This window comes from Coregonus lavaretus (assembly GCF_964263955.1).
Source record: "Coregonus lavaretus genome assembly, chromosome: 25".
Lineage (NCBI taxonomy): Eukaryota > Metazoa > Chordata > Actinopteri > Salmoniformes > Salmonidae > Coregonus > Coregonus lavaretus.
The window spans coordinates 2,809,710-2,832,038 of record NC_140012.1 but is presented as its reverse complement, the minus strand read 5'-3'; the positions used below and the strand labels follow the sequence as shown (position 1 = coordinate 2,832,038).

General features: G+C 44.4%; 1 long non-coding RNA gene across 2 annotated transcripts; it reads right to left on the bottom strand.

Annotated features, from left to right (window-relative positions):
• Positions 1-550: 550 nt before the first annotated feature.
• LOC311101012 lies at positions 551-22,328 on the bottom strand. Of its 2 annotated transcripts, XR_014609867.1 has the most exons (9): positions 21,933-22,328; positions 11,415-11,508; positions 8,430-8,544; positions 6,573-6,764; positions 6,283-6,412; positions 6,074-6,182; positions 2,774-2,900; positions 2,298-2,363; positions 551-2,218 (listed from the first exon to the last, which is right to left on the bottom strand). It is a non-coding gene; the product is annotated as an uncharacterized lncRNA (long non-coding RNA). The 2 variants fall into 2 exon arrangements; XR_014609868.1 differs by lacking the exons at positions 11,415-11,508; positions 21,933-22,328 and adding an exon at positions 11,156-11,359 and having other exon boundaries at positions 6,283-6,764.
• Between the last annotated feature and the right edge of the window lies 1 nt (position 22,329).

Genomic DNA, 22,329 nt, shown 5'->3' with positions numbered 1-22,329 from the left:
TTACCTTCAGGCTCTGATTAGACCCTACACCCAAACGAGGGCACTACGTTCATCCACCTCTGGCCTGCTAGCTCCCCTACCTCTACGGAAGCACAGTTCCCACTCAGCCCAGTCAAAGCTATTTGCTGCTCTGGCACCCCAATGGTGGAACAAGCTCCCCCACGACGCCAGGACAGCGGAGTCACTGACCACCTTCCGGAGACACTTGAAACCCTACCTCTTTAAGGAATACCTGGAATAGTATAAAGTAATCCTTCTACCCCACCACCCCACCCCCTCCCATAAAAAAAAAAAAGTGGTTGTCCCACTGGCTATCATAAGTTGAATGCACCAATTTGTAAGTCACTCTGGATAAGAGCGTCTGCTAAATGATGTAAATGTAGATAATTACTTAAAATATTCCTGATAGTCCATCTGTAAATGCTCTACAGACTATCAAAATAAAGTGTTACCATACACTGTAAACTGATTCATTTAGGCAAACAGAGAGACAAGTGATACTGTAGTAGGATGTCAATGGGATAGAGTAACATACAAAAGCATGCTCCTGGTCGCTCCGGGGTGTTTTATTACAGTTTTTTCAGTATGTGGTACATTTTCACAACTATTAGCACATAAATCAACAGATCATCAAAATGGGACGTTTCAAAACAAGTACATTTTCAAGTACATTTTCAATTGACTGAGTACAACAAAGAAATTCACAAAGTCACTTGTTCACTGCACCAAATCAATCCTACAATTGGCATACATATTACATCCAAGTATCTGCTTTTCACAATGCATTATTCACATAACTTTTGATATGATTTTCTTGTATTTTTTAAAAATACATTCTAAATATGATTTAATAATCAATTAGCGCAAATCTGATAACTAGTAAAACAAATTGTATAGTGTATAGTTTACACACACAGTGTACAAAACATTATGAACACCTGGGCCCAGATTCACAAAACACTTCTTACGCAAAAACTTAAGCTTCTTAAGAAATAAAAAAATAATAATAATAAGATAGTTCGTAAGTGCAATTCCTCAACAATATCTTAAGATGTAATGATTTTCTTACGAACTTCTCAAATATCTTCTTTACGAATCTTCTTAAGATGTTTGTTGCTAAGCAACTGATTTAGCTAGCTATGTAGTTAGCAATGCCAATCATGTTAGCATATTTCGTACTGAGATTACTGTTCTAAAACATGTTCTTGGGTTTAAAATAATCAATACTGACATTTTCAGATGAAGTTTGTGAGTGAATTAAACATGTTCAATTGCTTTCATGAGCTTATTCTCTCACTGCCCAGAGTTTAAGACAAGGGTTTAGCTATCTTGGAATTAAGAACAAATCCAATAACTTTATTTTCAAGAATCAAATTTTTTCTTAACTTTCTGCTTAAGGAGAAACATAAGAAATTGTGCAAGAACATTTCCAATAACCTTGTTGAGGAATAGCAACTTAGCTTAACTGTCTTCACAAGTCTATAGTTAAGGAAAAAATGGCAGTTAAGAAGACATTTCTTCTTAAGGTTTTGTGAATCTCGGCCCTGCTCTTTCCATGACATACTGTAGACTGACCAGGGGAATCCAGGTGAAAGCTATGATCCCTTATTGATGTCACTTGTTAAATCCACTTAAAATCAGTGTAGATGAAGGGGAGACCAGTTAAAGAAGGATTTCTAAGCCTTGAGACAATTGAGACATGGATTGTGTATGTGTGCCATTCAGAGGGTGAATGGGCAAGACAAATTATTTAAGTGCCTTTGAACGGTGTCAAATGGTGAGGTGTATGTGGTGTGGAAGTCAGGCGCAGGACACCGAGGCTCAGTCCAACAGAGTTTACTAATAATCCCAAAAGGCAACGATACAAAATACACGGCCTCAACGACAAACAGAGGCGAGCAATTACGCAACAAGCGTAATAATAAAAACAGAGAACAAACACGCAGCACTATGGACAGGCGAACAACAACACACAATCTAACCAATACAAAACAGGGAACTTATAGGACACGTAATCAGACACAAACAGACACAGGTGTGACAGACCGACAGACAAAAGCAATCACACATAGAAACATTCAACGGTGGCAGCTAGTACTCCGGGGACGGCGAACGCTCCAGGACCAGCCTATGGATTGTGGCCAGCAGACAGCGAGTCTTCTTAGTCTGCAGTACAATCTGGTTTCTCTTCTCCATGGTCATCAACCTTTTCTCCAGGCTGAAAAGTGAACATTTATGTTAAAAGGTTTCCAGTGGGACAAATATGATGGAGGCAACATCCTAAAAAAGCAATTTACCTTTCAAGCTGAGTAGTCAACTGAGCGTTCCTATCATCGGTGATTGACGAGGACATCATGTCAGACCTAGAAAATATTATACAAATATATAGCGAAAATATAACAGTATGAAAGCATCTCAACATAAAACTAACCAGTTAGGAAGGCAAAATCCATTTGAGTGTAGAGTGGATTATGCAGCGTGAAGTGTTGGCACACAGGTCAGAAGACTTAATGTAGAATAGATTAAGCAGGGGAGGGGGGAACTCGTGTTTCTGGGATATGTAGTGGAAAGGGTCAGGTGACAGCAGGAGGTGGTGATAAGAGTATAAAGTAACAGGGAGTAGCTATGCAGATCCAAGAGATGGTGGGTCCAGGACACAGCACACAGTAGGGTATAGGAATGTGGCAGTCATGACTTGTAGGGCTAAGCCAGACAGAAAGGGGTGTTTAGTGATGGGATAAAACCTTAGGTCAGATATGTAGCAACTACTTACGCGACTTGCTGTTGCTCTGCGAGAATTTCCATGTATCTCTCCTGCCAGGTAAGGAACAACGTCCTCTTGTCTGTGAGGGTCTGCTTTATCTGACGGGTTCAAACTTCCACGTCCGACTGTGTGCTGCCTATGACATAATCAAGGGCCTAATTAAATCTATATCAGAACAAAATAAACTACACAGGCAGTTATGCTGAGTTCTACATGTGCAATGCTCACAAGTTAGAGAAAAATATCTTATGGACAATATTAGGAATTTTACTAAAATATCAAATTGTCATTGAAACCACAGCAAGGATTTCATCATCAAATGTATTTTATAAAGCCCTTTTTACATCAGCAGTTGTAAAACAGCATCACAAAGTGCTTTACAGATACCCTACCTAAAACCCCAAAGAGAAAGCAATGCAAAGGCAGAAGCACAATACAAGTGGTTCACGGTGTGCATGCTTGTCAGACTGACGGATAATCAGAACAGCATAGAGCACACAAAAACAATTTCAAATGTTCATAGATGACCAGCAGGGTCAGGTAAAGACCATAATGGCTATTGAGGGTGCAACACATTTCAAGACTCTAGGCTCAGATGGCTTTCAGGTTTAAGGAAGTCAAGGTTTATGGGTGGGGTGTGTTGTGGGGGCTAGTACCTTTCTGTTCAACCTTCCCACCTATGGGCTAGACTACACTCAATCATAGGACTGACAGAAGAGAGAAGTCTTCAGTCTAGACTTGAAGGTTGAGACCGAGTCTGATTCTCTCACATCGGCAAACCATTCCATAAAGAGGAGCTCTGTAGGAGAAAGCCTTGCCTCCAGCTACTGAAGCCCTGCAGGGTCAGGTAAAGACAAAGGAGAACTGGGAACAACAGCCCAGCCCCCACAACACTGTCATAGAACACATTTGAGAAATGAGAGAACGCATAAACAGTGTAATGCCAATTGTGAAGGAACATTTACAACATTCCCAAGAAGCCCTGAGTCGAGTGTACAACTGTCCCGCTCAACCCCGAGAGTTCGGCCCAGGGGATTTGGTTATGATGTTAGTACCCACGACGGAATGTAAATTCCTGGTCACATGGCGGGGTCCCTACGAGGTGCTGCAGAAAATGGGGCCTGTGAACTACCTCATTCGTCAGCCAGGGAGAAGGAAGCCAGAACAGGTGTATCATATCAACCTGTTAAAAAAGTGGGTAAGTCAAGAAGCACTGGGGGGGGGACAAAGATACAGACTTCAGTACTTTCGGCCACTTCCTCTTTTTCAGAGAACCTGCTGGAAGAGATTACCCATGGAGATGTATCGCTGTCCCAGACGCCTCCGGGGATAAGGGTCCATCAAAAACCTTACCGGGTGCCAGAGGCAAAGAGAGCGACAATAAAACAAGAAGTGGGGAAGATGTTGGAGCTGGATGTCATTGAAGAGTCACACAGTGCGTGGTCCAGCCCGATAGTCCTGGTGTTGAAACCAGATGGTACAGTACGATTCTGTAATGACTTCTGTAAGTTGAATGCCTTTTCAGAATTTGATGCTTATCCTATGCCGAGAATAGATGAGATGATTGAAATAATATTAATAATAATATGCCATTTAGCAGACGCTTTTATCCAAAGCGACTTACAGTCATGTGTGCATACATTTTTATGTATGGGAAAGACTGGGAAATGCCCGGTTCATCAGTACACATGACCTAACCAAGGGGTATTGGCAGGTTCCTCTGACCCCTGCAGCTTGTGAGAAGAGGGCATTCTCCACTCCAGACGGTCTGTTCCAATATGTGTGACTGCCCTTTGGACTTCATGGCGCCCCCGCCACATTTCAAAGGCTGATGGACCACATTCTGCGCCCACATCAATCCTATGCTGCAGCCTACCTGGACGATGTGATAATCCACAGCCACACGTGGGAGGAGCACCTAATCCGATTAACAGCGGTCCTCGACGCCCTTCGGCAAGCAGGACTCACGGCCAACCCAAAGAAATGCACGCTGGGGATATGTGAAGCAAAGTATCTGGGCTATTCCATAGGTCGAGGGTTGATCAAACCACAAGAGAAGAAGGTCACTGCAATCCAGGATTGGCCTCGACCAGTGAATAAGAAACAGATACGGGCTTTCCTGGGAATAACCGGTTATTGCAGATGTTTCATCCAGGATTATGCAATCATTTCAGGACCCCTGTGTGACCTGACCCGGAATGCCAAACCTGCCATGGTGCAGTTGTCCCCTGCGGCCAAAGAGGCATTTCAGAAACTGAAAACGGCCTTATGCAATGCCCCTGTGTTGTATTGGCCGGATTTCTCGAAACCTCTGATTGTAGACAGATGCATCGGACACTGGAATTGGAGCTGTACTCTCGTAGGAAGTTGATGGAAAGGAACATCCTGTGCTGTACATTAGCCGTAAGTTGATTCCCTGTGAAACCAAATATGCAACAGTGGAAAAGCAGTGTTTGGCAATCAAATGGGCTCTGGAGTCCTTGAAATATTATGTTCTGGGCCGAAAGTTTGTGTTGATGACAGATCACGCGCCCATTACCTGGATGAAGCAGAATAAGGATACTAATGCCCGGATCACCCGGTGGTTCCTCAGCCTCCAGCCTTTCCACTATCGGATCGTCCACCATTTGGGTTCTAAACATGGTAATGCTGATGCCATGTCCCGTATGCATGCCATGTTTTCGTCGACCGCTCTGACCACAGGGTCAACACTGAGGGGGAAGGTATGTAGCGGTTTCAGGGGTTGTGTGGTGAAGGGACGGTATGTGCCTGTGACGTTTCTTTGTTTTCTGGCTGCCAGGACCACGGACAGCAATGTGAAGTATTCCCCAGAGGCAGGACCATGGACAGCTCAGGGGAAAACTTCTAGACTGCAGCAGAACAGCCACACCTGTCTCCAGTTGTAATCAGAGGCAAACTACAGACAGGTGAAACCAATCAGGGCCTCTACTTAACAGCGCCCTGGGTTTTCTTTCTTTGTCTTTTCTTTGACCCCGGCAGGTGAAGGAGTAGGAGGTTATTGGGGAGACAGAACGTACGGTGGAGAAGGAAGATTAACGGAAGAAAGGAACTTATGATTAACACAGATTGAACCCCCAAAGACCAAGATTGGAGGACCGTCCTCTGGTGACGAAGTGTTTAGTCTGTCTGTTTTGAGTTTGGTATATCAGGAACGCTGCCGAAACCTGATAGTAATAAACCGGTTGAACCCTTCACTTGGACTGGTGGTGTGTGTTTGTATGTGTAAACCCTGCCTTACAAAGATCTTGGTGCGGAAACCGCCACAATAGATTGATCTATCAACTTTACCTGTAAATGAGGCTTCAGCTGGCATGCAATGTCATAGCGAAGAAACGTTGTGATGTTTGGTCCCTGTATTGCTTTCAGGTCCCCCAGCAGGAACACAGCATTTGCAAGCCTGAAATGACAGTTCAACATCAGTCAATGTTATATATAATTAAAATACATCAGCTATACATCTGAAACATCCATCCATCAACATGCATACATCCACATACTTTGCTCCTCTCTTCAGGTTCAGGAACTTCAGCGGATGCTCGTGCCTGCACGTCATCCCAAACACACCAGTTATGTCCAGTTTCTGGGTTTGGATCGCAGCGCATCCCCGGCTTCACATCCCGGGTACCCCTGTAAAATGAAGTGAATAAGTATGAGTGAAAAAAGTCACATTCACTGAGCAGTTCATGTTTCATCTACTCTGTTCAATTTAAAACATTTTTATGGACAGAATAGTCCAATGCTAGTCACATCACAAAAGATAAATGGCTTCTCCTGATTTCAATCAAACCTTTTAACTTCTCCAACATTAGCCCAGTTGTTGGTTATACACACAATCACACGTCACACAGACGAGGGCTAGTGAATCTAACTGATTATGAGATACAGCGGCAGATGGTGGCAGGCCAGAGTCTGTGGCAGATCAGGGTGACAGGTTCCAGCTCACAGCTGCAAAACTGCAGCCAGACGTCATGAGCTCTTCCTGAAATGAGGACGTTTCGTTGCATTGATAAACATTACATCCAATGTTGGTGAGATGCATGTTTCTTAAGAACTTACGAAATGACTTCATATTTTCATCATAACAAGAGTGAACAGGGTTATGGTAAACTAGATAAATTGAAATCAAAATCAAAGTTGTCATTTGTGCAGGAATACAGCCTAGTGTGCACAATACAATGAAATAAGTAGATAACTACAGTACAGTCTTGGTGAAAAGTTTTGAGAATGACAAGTATTGGTCTTCACAAAGTTTGCTGCTTCAGTGTTATGAGATATTTTTGTCAGATGTTACTATGGTATACTGAAGTATAATTACACGCATTCCATAAGTATCAAAGGCTTTTATTGACAATTACATAAAGTTTATGCAAAGAGTCAATATTTGCAGTGTTGACCCTTCTTTTTCAAGACCTCTGCAATCCGCCCTGGCATGCTGTCAATTAACTTCTGGGCCACTGATGGCAGCCCATTCTTGCATAATCAATGCTTGGAGTTTGTCAGAATTTGTAGGTTTTTGTTTGTCCACCCGCCTCTTGAGGATCAACCACAAATTCTCAATGGGATTAAGGTCTGGGGAGATTCCTGGCCACGGACCCAAAATGTCGATGTTTTGTTCCCTGAGCCACTTAGTTATCACTTTTGCCTTACGGCAAGGTGCTCCATCATGCTGGAAAAGGCATTGGTCGTCACCAAACTGTCCTTGGATGGTTGGGAGAAGTTGCTCTCGGAGGATGTGTTGGTACCATTCTTTATTCATGGCTGTGTTCTTAGGCAACATTTTGAGTGAGCCCACTCCCTTGGCAGAGAAAATGACTTTACCCCAGTCCTCAGCAGTCCAATCCCTGTACCTTTTGCAGAATATCAGTCTGTCCATGATGTTTTTCCTGGAGAGAAGTGGCTTCTTTGCTGCCATTCTTGACACCAGGCCATCCTCCAAAAGTATTCGCCTCACTGTGCGTGCAGATGCACTCACACCTGCCTGCTGCCATTCCTGAGTAAGCTCTGCACTGGTGGTGCCCCGATCCCGCAACTGAATCAACTTTAGGAGACGGTCCTGGCGCTTGCTGGACTTTCTTGGGCGCCCTGACGCCTTCTTCACAACAATTGAACATCTCTCCTTGAAGTTCTTGATGATCCGATAAATGGTTGATTTAGGTGCAATCTTACTAGCAGCAATATCCTTGCCTGTGAAGCCCTTTTTGTGCAAAGCAATGATGACGGCACGTGTTTCCTTACAGGTAACCATGGTTAACAGAGGAAGAACAATGATTTCAAGCACCACCCTCCTTTTAAAGCTTCCAGTCTATTATTCTAACTCAATCAGCATGACAGAGTGATCTCCAGCCTTGTCCTCGTCAACACTCTCACCTGTGTTAACGAGAGAATCACTGACATGATGGCAGCTGGTCCTTTTGTGGCAGGGCTGAAATGCAGTGGAAATGTTATTTTGGGATTAACTTCATTTTCATGGCAAAGAGGGACTTTGCAATTCATCTGATCACTCTTCGTGACATTCTGGAGTATATGCAAATTGCCATCATCAAAACTGAGGCAGCACTTTGTGAAAATCAGTATTTGTGTCATTCTCAAAACTTTTGACCACGACTGTACAGTAGTTGCCATAGCAGCAAAGAGTCAGTTCTACCTCTAACGTCAACAACAGCCAGAAGATTGTTGTACTGGCTGTGACAGTCATGGTCATCTTGTCTCCTCCACTCCCATCGTAGGCCCACCGGAACACATGGGATGAACTGCCCTGACTAAGACAGACAGGCAGACACAAAGTTGTTGTAGAACAGACTACAGTAGCTGCAGATTTGAAACTACACTATTAGTGGGATATTTCATTGCACAAGTTATTAGAGAACTCCAAATCAACTCTATGCTTGGCACAGTTTTTGTCACATGTACCTTACTGCTGCAAGGAACTGTAACTTTTATAGAAACTGAACTGTATGTACATGATTAGGGCTGTTGCGGTGACCGTATTACCGCCACACCGGCGGTCTCGAGTCATGGATAAGAGCGTCTGCTAAAATGACTAAAATGTAAAATGTAAATGAAGGCAGTCAAATTCCACATGACCATTTAGTCACGGTAATTAGGCTTCTCCAAGCTCTGATGCTGGTCATTAGTAGCCTACCAAACGTGTTAACGGCCTGGTACTCAGCACTCTATTGTCCCTCTAAATCACTGACATCAGTGCAAATGTAATCGAAAATCTAATCAAACTCTTTATGAGAGCCCATGAGCTCATGTTGCGCAACATTTCTTTTGGCCATGCAATGGCGCAAGAAAACAGAGTGATGGCCTCTACTAAAAAGAGGATCCCATCAGCTTTCTATAGGCTAGGCCTACTATATTTATTTCTCAACTTTCCTAATATTAAGCACAGTGCTTATATTTACAACAGGAGTATAGCCTACCTGGCTGGCATGAAAATGAACCACGGGAAAAGCGTCTACCATTCGCTATTTAAGTGCATAGGTGACATGTATTTTTTCCAGCTGCCCCTGTTTCGATACAGGTGCATGATAATGGTCCATTCTAAATCAAAACAAATTATTATTATTATTTAGTATATGGAAAGACAAGATTAAATTAAGAATAGTCTGATGGGGTGACAATATTAGCCTATCACTTGTGAATGATATATTATCACTTGTGAATGATGCCCAGCATAAGAAACAACGCCTTTTTTTTGCGACTTTTTCGAATCATAGTCGCACACCTCATGTAGCCTAGCCCATAGGCCTATATGTTCTGATAAGGTTTGTATCATAACTAAAGTGGCCAAATAACTTCTTAAAATTAGGCACATTAATCCGTTTTGCAAGGGGTGTAGAGCCTAACTGGCATACATAAGCGGCGCGTGAGTTTCAAGTTTGGGGAAGATAATTTTCACCATAAAAATGCACCCTCATAATAAAAGTATTACATGCATAATTGAATTTGTGGTCACTTTTGACAATGGTGTTTTCCGCTAATGGAACATTTGCGCTTATAGCCTACTGTCGTGTGCGCATTGCTGAGCTTATATAGTGAAGAAATAGCCTAATAGTTTATCAATATTTTAAGCTAAATGTTCTGATCTGTTGCGTTAGCCACATTGCATAAAAAAGGTTTTTTGATGCTAGTGATTGTATTAATTTGGGATCTATCGCATCCCACAACTGTCCCAGACTATGTTTGGAATATTTATTTCTCGCACAGAATAGGTAGACTTTTGTACTATGGGGGATAGTAGATTGACATAGGCAGGTGCTTTTTCTGTTCGTTGGGCCTACTCATCTTGTTGGCTGACGAAAAGTAAATGTGGACAGTTCTTCCAATATCGCACGCAGTTGCATCCCCGATGTGTCTGTCTTCACTTGTAGCCTGTGAGAAAGACCTGATCACGTGATGGAGAGCCATGTAAGTGATAGGTCAGGGAGAAGGGCACAACGGCCACTGGCCGCAAAAGGCATGGATTTTTTTTGGGGTGCATTACGGCCACACAAAGGGGATGCCACTGTGAAATTCTAGGCATTATCAAGTGCTTGTCAAATTGTGAATGAGTGACTGATGTGTGTACAGCCGGCGCAATAAACAAAGCAGAGTTCATGCTTTCAAGCGACTTTTTTCAAAACATCATTAGTCGCGCCATGCAGCCTTACAATGTATTAAAAATAAAAAAATATAGCCCAACGTTTGTACAACAACTACTTACATTAATAACTCTAAATTAAGCATACAGGAATACCTATTTCTTTGATAACCTCTCAACACAGAATAGCTGCATGTGCGCACTCCCTCAAATCGTTTGGAGAAAATATCCTTTCTATTTTATTCAGCTTTGTTCAATTGTATTCTTCATACTATAAAATAATGCCACGGAATTCTAAGCTAATCTTGTCTGCTAAATGAGCTATTGTAGCCCACAGCCATTTGGCATAGCCAGATCAGGACCTAACATAAGGACAACTCAGAGTATGCTATTGAGTTCTTCTGAAATAGACTACATTTTCTTCATATCATGTTCCTTTAGACCTGTGTGAGAGCAAAAATTACAAGATTATGTTATAATACTGTTATTGCATCAAATGGTTGTTTTCTGCAATAGAATATGGTTCTTAGAACTCTCATGTGTCTGTGTTGACACTGACAGTAGATTTACGATGCCTTTGGTGATAAAACCTACAGCATGCATTCCATAGAATGAGTTGGTGTTTGTGTATAATGAGGTACCAGGGAGAGATGGCTCGGGTATGGATAATGATAAGAGGAAGTTTGTCTTAGGGGCCAATCTCTGGTTTCTGTACAATAAGAACTGTCTTCACGGCAAATGCTATCTGGCTGGGGGATACTCCTTTCTCATATATCAAGTTTCACCTTGTGACCCAAAACTCTACACACACTGCATATGGCGTTGGGTGGAAGCCATTCCAGCTCCACTGCAGGCATGTGGAGTAGCTCCCCCAACCCCTTCCAGGCTTCAACATCCACTGCCTTCCTTTTTATTTATGCTGGTGGAGGAGGTGCATCACTGCAGCTGGGCACAACTTCTGCTGCAGAGGGAACCGGCTCTGTTCTCCCAGTACTATCCTGGTTAAATTCAGTTGAACAGAACTGAACAGAGCAATATTCTCACCGATCCATGTTGATGGCAGGGGTGTACACGCTATCATGCCTCTAGTCAGGTCTCTGTAAACCAGCGTAGCTCTTTTTCTTCAAAAAGATGGCATCTATAAAGAAAAACAAGACAATGACAACTAAGTTTGATTTATTCTAAATTAAGATATAATATTAATTACATTTAAATGATCTGATACATAGGACACATAATTATCTACTGTATCATAATGCATGACTAGTGGAGTTACTTTGCTTACACTCAATTATTTTCTTATAGGGAATCTAAAGACAGTTATGGGTAGGAAGTTGAACATTAAGTAGTTTGAAATGCCTCCAGAGACAGGTGATGACATATTTGGGCTTCAACAAGCATGGGACAGGAATATTTTGGGCATCTTGGCTAATGGATGATTATTGTTGGAATTGTTATAATGTACCATCTAATACTTGCCTAGTCCAGTGGTTCTCAACCTTTTTTGGTCATTGTATGCCCAATCACATCTTGCTCTGCCCAAACTGCCCCCAAAGCATTTTAAATGTAGGCATATCATAAGAAATTAATATTTCTAAGTACCCTCTTTGGATATTGGTTCCTGGTTATATGAACGGTGTAAGCATTGGCTAGAGTTTAAATCCATGCGAGAAAGTGTACTAGTGCACACTTCGGGAAAAGTATGGAGATTTAAGACAGGAGACACAGCCAAAGATGTTAGACGCAGCCTAGCACCGACAACAGGAAATGACACCATGCTTCTTCTTCTTCTTCAGTGGGGGGGTTTATCAGCAGTTGGCATCCAACGTTAAGGTGCATTACCGCCACCTACTGTACTGGAGTGTGGGCCAGCGACAGGGAGAAACTAAATCCTACCTGCCAGCCCCGTTGCTCTTAAAAAATATTAAATATTTAAGGCTATATCTAATGACGTTCTACTCGATATACTCTTTAAACTAATTTCCTGTATCCCCTTCTCCCTCATACTAGATCTGAGCCTCTCTCTTTCCCTGATACTGCCCACACTGTAGCAATACATGCTCCACGGTCTCTGTTTCCTGGCAATAATCACACTTTCCTGTTGGATGATTTCCTATCACATTTAAGGTCTTATTCAACTGGCTGTGTCCCACCCTTAATCTTGTAAAAATAGCCTCCTCTCTTCTGTCCCTTCCTGCCGTCCTCCCCGACTTTCCTCTGTACTTGAAATAAATGCCTGCCCTTAGGATCTCTCCACCATCACTGTCCATATCAGGCTTTTTGCCTCTGCCTTGCTCATTGAAACTACAATCTCAAGATGCCCACTACTAAGTGCTTGTTCAGCCAGCACATCAACTGCCTCGTTCCCCTCCACCCCCACATGGGTTAGGACCCAAGTACATCTTCTCTGTATACTCATTTGTCTAATCCTGCAATGGGTTTGTAGCACCTCGTAAAACAGGTCTTGTCTGCTACGTGAGCTAAAGGACTGGAGACTCATTAACACTGCACATGAATCAGAGCAAATAACTACTCTGTCTAGCTTGACTTCCTCCACCCACTGCAAGGCCAACAGTACGGCTATCAGCTCCGCCGTATATACAGCCAGATGATCTGTAATACGTTTCCTGACTGCCACCCCACATTCCTGCACTACAAATGCTGACCCAGTACGTCCTGTCTTTGGATCTTTTGAACCATCTGTGGATTCCAAGATGGCATAGCAGTGCGGTCGTGTATTCTGTAGTGTGCTCGTGTAAATAGCCTGTTTTTAAAACGTTTTTTTTGTCTTTTTCGTATATATTTCTCAATCTCACTTCTCATCCTTCAACTAAATATACTTTCCTGCAACCCGCCTCACACAATGTGGAACGGATTCTATTTTTCTTATTCCTTTTTATCAAGAACCTCAGTCTGAAACTAGCCAGCCAGCTAGCCAGCTAACTAGCTACTTGCTAGCTACTTGCTATTAGCCACCAGCTCTAGCCTGGACAATTATCAGCCAGTCAGCACAGCGCGCTATCGACCCAGAACATATCGGATTTTCTGCAAGAATCACTGGACCTTAACACCGGATCATCGCAACTAGCTAGCTGCAAACGAATGGATGTTGTTGTTGGCTAATCACCACTGCCCCGAAACAAGCACCAGTTAGCCTTGAGCTAGCCTCGAGCCAGGCCCATCTCCCGGCTATCTACCTCTCTGTCAACCGGACGGGACCTCCTAGTGTCGACACGGAGCCCCGCCGATCCATCACGACTGGTCTGCCGACGAAATAGTCGGATGTGGTTTCAACAGGCTTCCCAACAGACGACCACGAAGATCCATCTGCTAGCCCCGGCCCGCTATCACACGCAATCAACAGCCGTGCCTCCTGCTAGCCTGTGCAATAGCAGCCATCAAACTGCTCCCAGACTCTCCTTTTGCTGTTCACTGGACCTTATGATCACTCAGCTACACAGCTGATGCCTGCTGGACTGTTCCTTTACACGGTACCCCATCCTGTTTATTTGTTTAGCCTCAGACCAAACTTCGTCGCCATTACCAGTTGTTGTCTTAGCTCTCTCGAATAACACCTGTGATTGCTTTATGCCTCTCTCCCATGTCAATATGCCTTGCTTATTGCTCTTTTGGTTAGTTCTTATTATACAATTTCACTGTAGAGCCCCCAGTCCTGCTCAACCTGCCTCAGATAGCTCCTTTGTCCCACCCCCCATACACGCGGAAACCAGCTCAATCGGTGCCTCCAGTGATGCTATCTCTTTCATCGTTACCCAACGCTTAGGTTTACCTCCACTGTACTCATATCCTTCCATATCCCTGTCTGTACATAATGCCCTGAATCTATTCTACAACGCCCGGAAATCTGCCACTTTTATTCTCTGTACCCAACGCTCTAGAAGACCAGTTCTTAAAGCCTTTAGCAGTATCCTTATTCTACTCCTCCTCTGTTCCTCTGGTGATGTAGAGGTTAACCCAGGCCCTGTAGCCCTCTAAATACACATCCGCTGTATTCAACCAGGATCTCAGCGATCACTGCCTTATTGCCTGTGCCCGTAATGGGTCCGCGGTCAAACGACATTAACATTTACATTTACGTCATTTAGCAGACGCTCTTATCCAGAGCAACTTACAAATTGGTGCATTCACCCTTATCACTGTCAAACGCTCCCTAAAACACTTCAGCGAGCAGGCCTTTCTAATTGACCTGGCCCGGGTATCCTGGATGGATATTGACCTCATTCCATCAGTAGAGGATGCCTGGTTGTTCTTTAAAAGTGCTTTCCTCTCCATCTTAAATAAGCATGCCCCATTCAAAAAATTCAGAACTAAGAACAGACATAACCCCTGGTTCACCCCAGACTTGACTGCCCTTGACCAGCACAAAAACATCCAGTGGCGTACTGCATTAGCATCGAACAGCCCCCGCGATATGCAACTTTTCAGGGAAGTCAGGAACCAATATACACAATCAGTTAGGAAAGCAAAGGCTAGCTTTTTCAAACAGAAATTTGCATCCTGTAGCACTAACTCCAAAAAGTTTTGGGACACTGTAAAGTCCATGGAGAATAAGAGCACCTCCTCCCAGCTGCCCACTGCACTGAGGCTAGGAAACACTGTCACCACCGATAAATCTACGATAATCGAGAATTTCAATAAGCATTTTGCTACGGCTGGCCAAGCTTTCCACCTGGCAACCCCTACCCCGGCCACCAGCTCTGCACCCTCCGCTGCAACTTGCTGCTGGTGACTCTCAGATCCACCTCTATGCAGACGACACCATTTTGTATACATCTGGCCCTTCATTGGACACTGTGTTAACAAACCTTCAAACGAGCTTCAATGCCATATAACACTCCTTCCGTAGCCTCCAACTGCTCTTAAACGCTAGTAAAACTAAATGCATGATCTTCAATCGAACGCTGCTTGCACCCGCCCGCCCGACTAGAATCACTACTCTTGGCGGGTCTGACCTAGAGTATGTGGACAACTACAAATACCTAGGTGTCTGGTTAGACCGTAAACTCTCCTTCCAGACTCACATGAAGCATCTCCAATCCAAAGTTAAATCTAGAATCGGCTTTCTATTTCGCAACAAAGCCTCCTTCACTCATGCTGCCAAACATGCCCTCGTAAAACTGACTATCCTACCGATCCTTGACTTCGGCAATGTCATTTACAAAATAGCCTCCAACACTCTACTCAGCAAATTGGATCACAGTGCCATCCGTTTTGTCTATCACAGTCTATCACAGCGCCATCCGTTTTGTCACCAAAGCCCCATTTACTACCCACCATTGTGACCTGTACGCTCTTGTTGGCTGGCCCTCACTACATATTCGTCACTAAACCCACTGGCTCCAGGTCATCTATAAATCTCTGCTAGGCAAATCCCCGCCTTATCTTAGCTCATTGGTCACCATAGCAACACCCACCCGTAGTATGCGCTCCAGCAGGTATATCTCACTGGTCATCCCCAAAGCCAACACCTCCTTTGGCCGCCATTCCTTGCAGTTCTCTGCTGCTAATGACTGGAACGAACTGCAAAAATCTCTGAAGCTGTAGACTCTTATCTCCCTCACTAACTTTAAGCATCAGTTGTCAGAGCAGCTTACTGATCACTGCACCTGTACACAGCCCATCTGTAATTAGCCCACCCAACTACCTCATCCCCATACTGTTATTTATATCTTGGCCAGGTCGCAGGTGTAAATGAGAACTTGTTCTCAACTGGCCTACCTGGTTAAATAAAAGGTTAAAAAAAACTATAATAAAATGGCCACAAAATCCTGATACATCCTGTATCCAGACATCTCTTAAACAAATCAGATTGATCAACACCCTCCCTATCTTTCTGTAGTCTCTCCAACACTTCTAGATCAACTACTAGAGGCGGGAGTAGCCATGGTAGATTTACAGGAATAGCTACCGTTGGACTAAACTCCCTTCCATACAGTCCCATCTCCTTCGCCTGGGTATTACCCACCCACCCAAATCTTGTGTTCTGTCTTCGCTCATGTTCCCACCATGCCTGTAAAATCCCTTTCGCAGGATGAGACACCCCATGTCCCTGTAGGTGGAGCCAATAATTCATTGCCAGCTGCTGTGTCCTAATATGCAATGGCATATCCCCCATCTCCACCTGTAAAGCACACACTGGGGAGGTCTGAAACGCCCCACTACATATTCTGAGTCCTTGCCCCTGTATGACATCTAGTCTTTCCAATGAGGTCCGGGCTTCCGAACCATACGCTATACTGCCATAGTCTATTACAGATCGGATCAATGCAACATACATGGTCCTCAATGATGAACGCCCAGCCCCCCACTCCTTCCCTGTCAGACAGCGCATCACATTTAGCAACTTCTTACACTTTCCCACCACTCTCTCAATGTGTTCTGCCCAGGTCAGTCTAGTGTCAAAATATACCCTATGGAACCTGAAGGCCACACCCTCTCAAAGTTTCTCCCATATAACCTCAAGCATACCTCATCTCCCACCTTCCTCCTGGTAAAGAACACTGTCTGAGTTCTCTCTACAGAGAACCTGAATCCCCACATTAATGCCCACCGCTCTACCTCATCAATTGCTTCCTGTACCTTCCTGACTATGTATGGCACATTTCTTCCCCTCTTCCATAAGGCCCCATCATCTGCAAATAACGACCTCCCAATATCTGGCCGTTCCTGAGAGTAAACATAATTGAGAACAACAGAGGACTAATCACGCTCCCCTGTGGTGTACCCTTATCCACTAGGTAGCTGCCTGATAGACTTCCCCACCCTCACCTGGATTGACCTTCCAAACAGGAAATCCTTTATCCAGTTATACGTTCTTCCTCCTAACCCCATAACATCAAGCTTGATTAACAACCCCTCCTTCCACATCATATCATATGCCTTCTCCACATCAGAAAAGACAGCTACAACAGTCTCCTTGCTCACCTGAGCCTTCCTGACCTCTGCTTCTAAGCAGAGCACTGGATCCATAGTTCCCCCATCTTTCCTGAACCCACTCTGATGTGGCGCTACTAACCCCCTGCTCTCCAGGAAGTAAGTTAGCCTCTCCGTAATCATAAATTCCATAATCTTACATTCATGTGATGTTAAAGCTATTGGCCGATAGCTTGTTGGCCTCGTTGGGTCCTTCCCTGGCCTCTGGATTGGTACCACTACTGCCTCCTTCCAGCTGCCTGGTAGTTTCCCCTCCTCCCACAACACCAATACCTTATCCAGTGCCTCATCACTAAGATTGCCCAACATAACATAGCACACCTCATCTTTCCCAGGTGAAGTTAACCCAGCCTTACCTATTGCCCCTTTCACCTCTGCTATGGTACAGTGAGGGAAAAAAGTATTTGATCCCCTGCTGATTTTGTACGTTTGCCCACTGACAAAGACATGATCAGTCTATCATTTTAATGGTAGGTTTATTTGAACAGTGAGAGACAGAATAACAACACAAATATCCAGAAAAACGCATGTCAAAAATGTTATAAATTGATTTGCATTTTAATGAGGGAAATAAGTATTTGACCCCCTCTCAATCAGAAAGATTTCTGGCTCCCAGGTGTATTTTATACAGGTAACAAACTGAGATTAGGAGCACTCCCTTTAAGAGTGTGCTCCTAATCTCAGCTTGTTACCTGTATAGAAGACACCTGTCCACAGAAGCAATCAATCAATCAGATTCCAAACTCTCCACCATGGCCAAGACCAAAGAGCTCTCCATGGATGTCAGGGACAAGATTGTAGACCTACACAAGGCTGGAATGGGCTACAAGACCATCGCCAAGCAGCTTGGTGAGAAGGTGACAACAGTTGGTGCGATTATTCGCAAATGGAAGAAACACAAAATAACTGTCAATCTCCCTCAGTCTGGGGCTCCATGCAAGATCTCACCTCGTGGAGTTGCAATGATCATGAGAACGGTGAGGAATCAGCCCAGAATTACACGGGAGGATCTTGTCAATGATCTCAAGGCAGATGGGACCATAGTCACCAAGAAAACAATTGGTAACACACTACGCCGTGAAGGACTGAAATCCTGCAGCGCCCACAAGGTCCCCCTGCTCAAGAATGCACATATACATGCCCGTCTGAAGTTTGCCAATGAACATCTGAATGATTCAGAGGAGAACTGGGTGAAAGTGTTGTGGTCAGATGAGACCAAAATCGAGCTCTTTGGCATCAACTCAACTCGCCGTGTTTGGAGGAGGAGGAATGCTGCCTATGACCCCAAGAACACCATCCCCACCGTCAAACATGGAGGTGGAAACATTATGCTTTGGGGGTGTTTTTCTGCTAAGGGGACAGGACAACTTCACCGCATCAAAGGGACGATGGACGGGGCCATGTACTGTCAAATCTTGGGTGAGAACCTCCTTCCCTCAGCCAGGGCATTGAAAATGGGTCGTGGATGGGTATTCCAGCATGACAATGACCCAAAACACACGGCCAAGGCAACAAAGGAGTGACTCAAGAAGAAGCACATTAAGGTCCTGGAGTGGCCTAGCCAGTCTCCAGACCTTAATCCCATAGAAAATCTGTGGAGGGAGCTGAAGGTTCGAGTTGCCAAACGTCAGCCTCGAAACCTTAATGACTTAGAGAAGATCTGCAAAGAGGAGTGGAACAAAATCCCTCCTGAGATGTGTGCAAACCTGGTGGCCAACTACAAGAAACGTCTGACCTCTGTGATTGCCAACAAGAGTTTTGCCACCAAGTACTAAGTCATGTTTTGCAGAGGGGTCAAATAATTATTTCCCTCATTAAAATGCAAATCAATTCATAAAATTATTGACATGCTTTTCTGGATTTTGTTGTTGTTTTTCTGTCTCACACTGTTCAAATAAACCTACCATTAAAATTATAGACTGATCATTTCTTTGTCAGTGGGCAAACGTACAAAATCAGCAGGGGATCAAATACTTTTTTCCCTCACTGTAAATGGTGCATTCAATGCATTATTTACATCCTCCCTCCTATCCAGCACTCCAGGATGCTCCTCTCCCATCTCTCTCTCCCCCTCTAACAAATTTGCCGAGCTATGCACTTGGACAAACGCTTTGGCCATCATCTCTGTCTTCTCACCTGTTACTGCCACATCCTTTCCCACTCGTCAACACTGGCTAATCCCACTCCCTTGTAACCCCACTCATCCTCTTAATCATCCCCCACACTTCTCCCACAGGTGTCGCTCTTCCAATGGTGTCACAGAACCGACGCCAACATGACCTCTTTGCCTGACGGATAGTTATCCTCATCAGGACCTGGGCCTGCTTATACTGAATCAGAAGTTATGCATCCTTTTTTTAAGTACTCTAAATACGCTGTTCCTACTCCTCACCATTGCCCCACCCTCCTCCGTCCACCATAGGACTGCTTTCCTCCTCCTCCCTGAACTCTTAGATATAGCCTCAGTAGCTGCCTCCACTAACGCTGTTCTCACCCAGTTATTCATACGATCCATATCCCCTCATATCCACCCGAGCCATCACCTGCTCACTCAGCTCCTGAAACTGATCCCACTTTGCCCTTCCAAACACCCACCTGCCTACTCCATCCACTGACACCTCCTCAACCCTCCGGCCTACTGTGCATACTATGGGGTAATGATCACTCCCTACTGTCGACTCCTCCCATACCTCCCACTCACAGAGCATGTTGTGGGGGCAGCTACTGAGGCTATACCTAAGAATTCAGGGAGGAGGAGGAAAGCAGTCCTATGGTGGACAGAGGAGTGTGGGGCAATGGCGACTCCTCCCACACCACATTCCCTTACTTCTATCCTGGCCCTCTACCCTCTCCTGCACTTCCAGGTCCAATATCTGACACGGATTATAGTAGTTCACGACCACTAGCACTCCTCCTCTCAACCACACCATCCGCACTGAGCTAAAGGGTAGAGCTGCCGCTTTCAAGGAGCGGGACTCTAACTCGGATGCTTATAAGAAATCCTGCTATGCCCTCCGACGAACCATCAAACAGGCAAAGAGTCAATACAGGACTAAGATTGAATCGTACTACACTGGCTCTGACGCTCGTCGGATGTGGCAGGGCTTGAAAACTATTACAGACTACAAAGGGAAGCACAGCCGCGAGCTGCCCAGTGACACAAGCCTACCAGACGAGCTAAATCACTTAAGAGGCAAGCAACACTGAAGCATGCATGAGAGCATCAGCTGTTCCTAATGACTATGTGATCACGCTCTCCGTAGCCGATGTGAGTAAGACTTTTATGCAGGTCAACATTTACAAGGCCGCAGGGCGAGACGGATTACCAGGACGTGTACTCCGAACATGCGCTGACCAACTGGCAAGTGTCTTCACTGACATTTCCAACATGTCCCTGACTGAGTCTGTAATACCAACATGTTTCAAGCAGACCACCATAGTTCCTGTGCCCAAGAACACTAAGATAACCTGCCTAAATACATACTCAGATGTCTCTCAGCAGCTTTCACTATTAGTTGAATCCTCTGTTTTAGACTCTACTTCATCAGTGCTATTGATAGCTCCTGCTATGAACGTCACCAGCTTTCTCTTTTCTATGTATAACATATCGCTGCCCACCTGCTCCGTTATCCCCGGTCTAGATGCTCCTACCCTTCTCTCCCTTGAACCTGTATCTCCCTGGACCTGGACCACCCTCACTGCCTCAGCGTATGACACCCTCCACTGCCGGCTTCATTGCCTCACACCCAATATATGCTACACTATGAGCACCCCCACAGCTGCAGCACTTTGGGTGTCCACCATCTCCACACTTCCCATACTCATGCTCCCCTCCACACCCAGCACACCTCTTTTTCTCTTTACAGACTGTTGCCACATGCCCAAACCTCTGGCGGTTATAAGATCTTAAAGGCTTCGGTACATAACCCTCACATAATAACTCATATATCCTACGGTTACCTTATTTGGCAGTACCCGGTCCTTGAAATGTAACAGAATAGACGTGCTATCTACCCTAACTCCACCCCTTATTGCTTGCAAATGTTTTGAACATTCACTAGAACGCCTCCTCTCAAATTGTCGCTTACCTCTTTAGTGCTAACACTCACAGGCACTCCTGTTATCACCCCTTTAATCCACTGCTTCCCTGCTTGATCAGTCCAGCTGCTCGACACCACCTTACACTTCCCTATTTGCTTCACTCTGAGAGCTTTTTCCCTCTGCACCATGTCCTTACAGAACACCAACAAGCTCCCATCTCTTAACACTTTAGCATTGACAACTTCCCCAATCAACTATTTTATCACAGCCGTCAACCTTATGGGACTCATCGCCCCAACCCCCCCTGGCTAGCCACAGGTTTCAGCCTCTCCCTCACTTCTGTCATGACACCATGCCATGGTTCCCGTGAAATTTAAGCCGAAAAGACTGCTAATGCAAATTTGCAAATCCTTTTAAATTGATAATATATTCAGATCGAATTGCACTCAATAAATGTTATTTCCTACTATGGGTCATATTAGCGGGCTATCCCGGGGTAAAAACACGTTTTATAATCCATTACATCAGTTTTGTAAATCAGTTTTAAAAAAGAGCACGATTACCTACCTTTGACGAAGGGAAAGGACGTCAGAAGATCTTCTTCTAGTTTTAGTTACAGCACAATAAACATGGTCATTACCGCCACCAACGTATACCGGGTGTAATAACAGCCGTGGTTGATGCTTTTTGCTTAATCGGAAATTACGATATAAACCTTACCAACTAGTGGGTCAGGCGGCGCCCCACTGTCTAATTCATATCGCGTGATTTCTGATGATAGTTCTTGATTATATCGACTGATTGGTTCTGTATGGGGTGTTTTGAAACACTATCATTCCACTATTACTGCAGATATATTATGTAATTTTTACGACATTATAAGGCAAAAATTATACATAATGCTCCTTTAACACAGGTTTAGGATATTGTATATGTTGTGTTCTATGAGATAATAGCAGTCAGT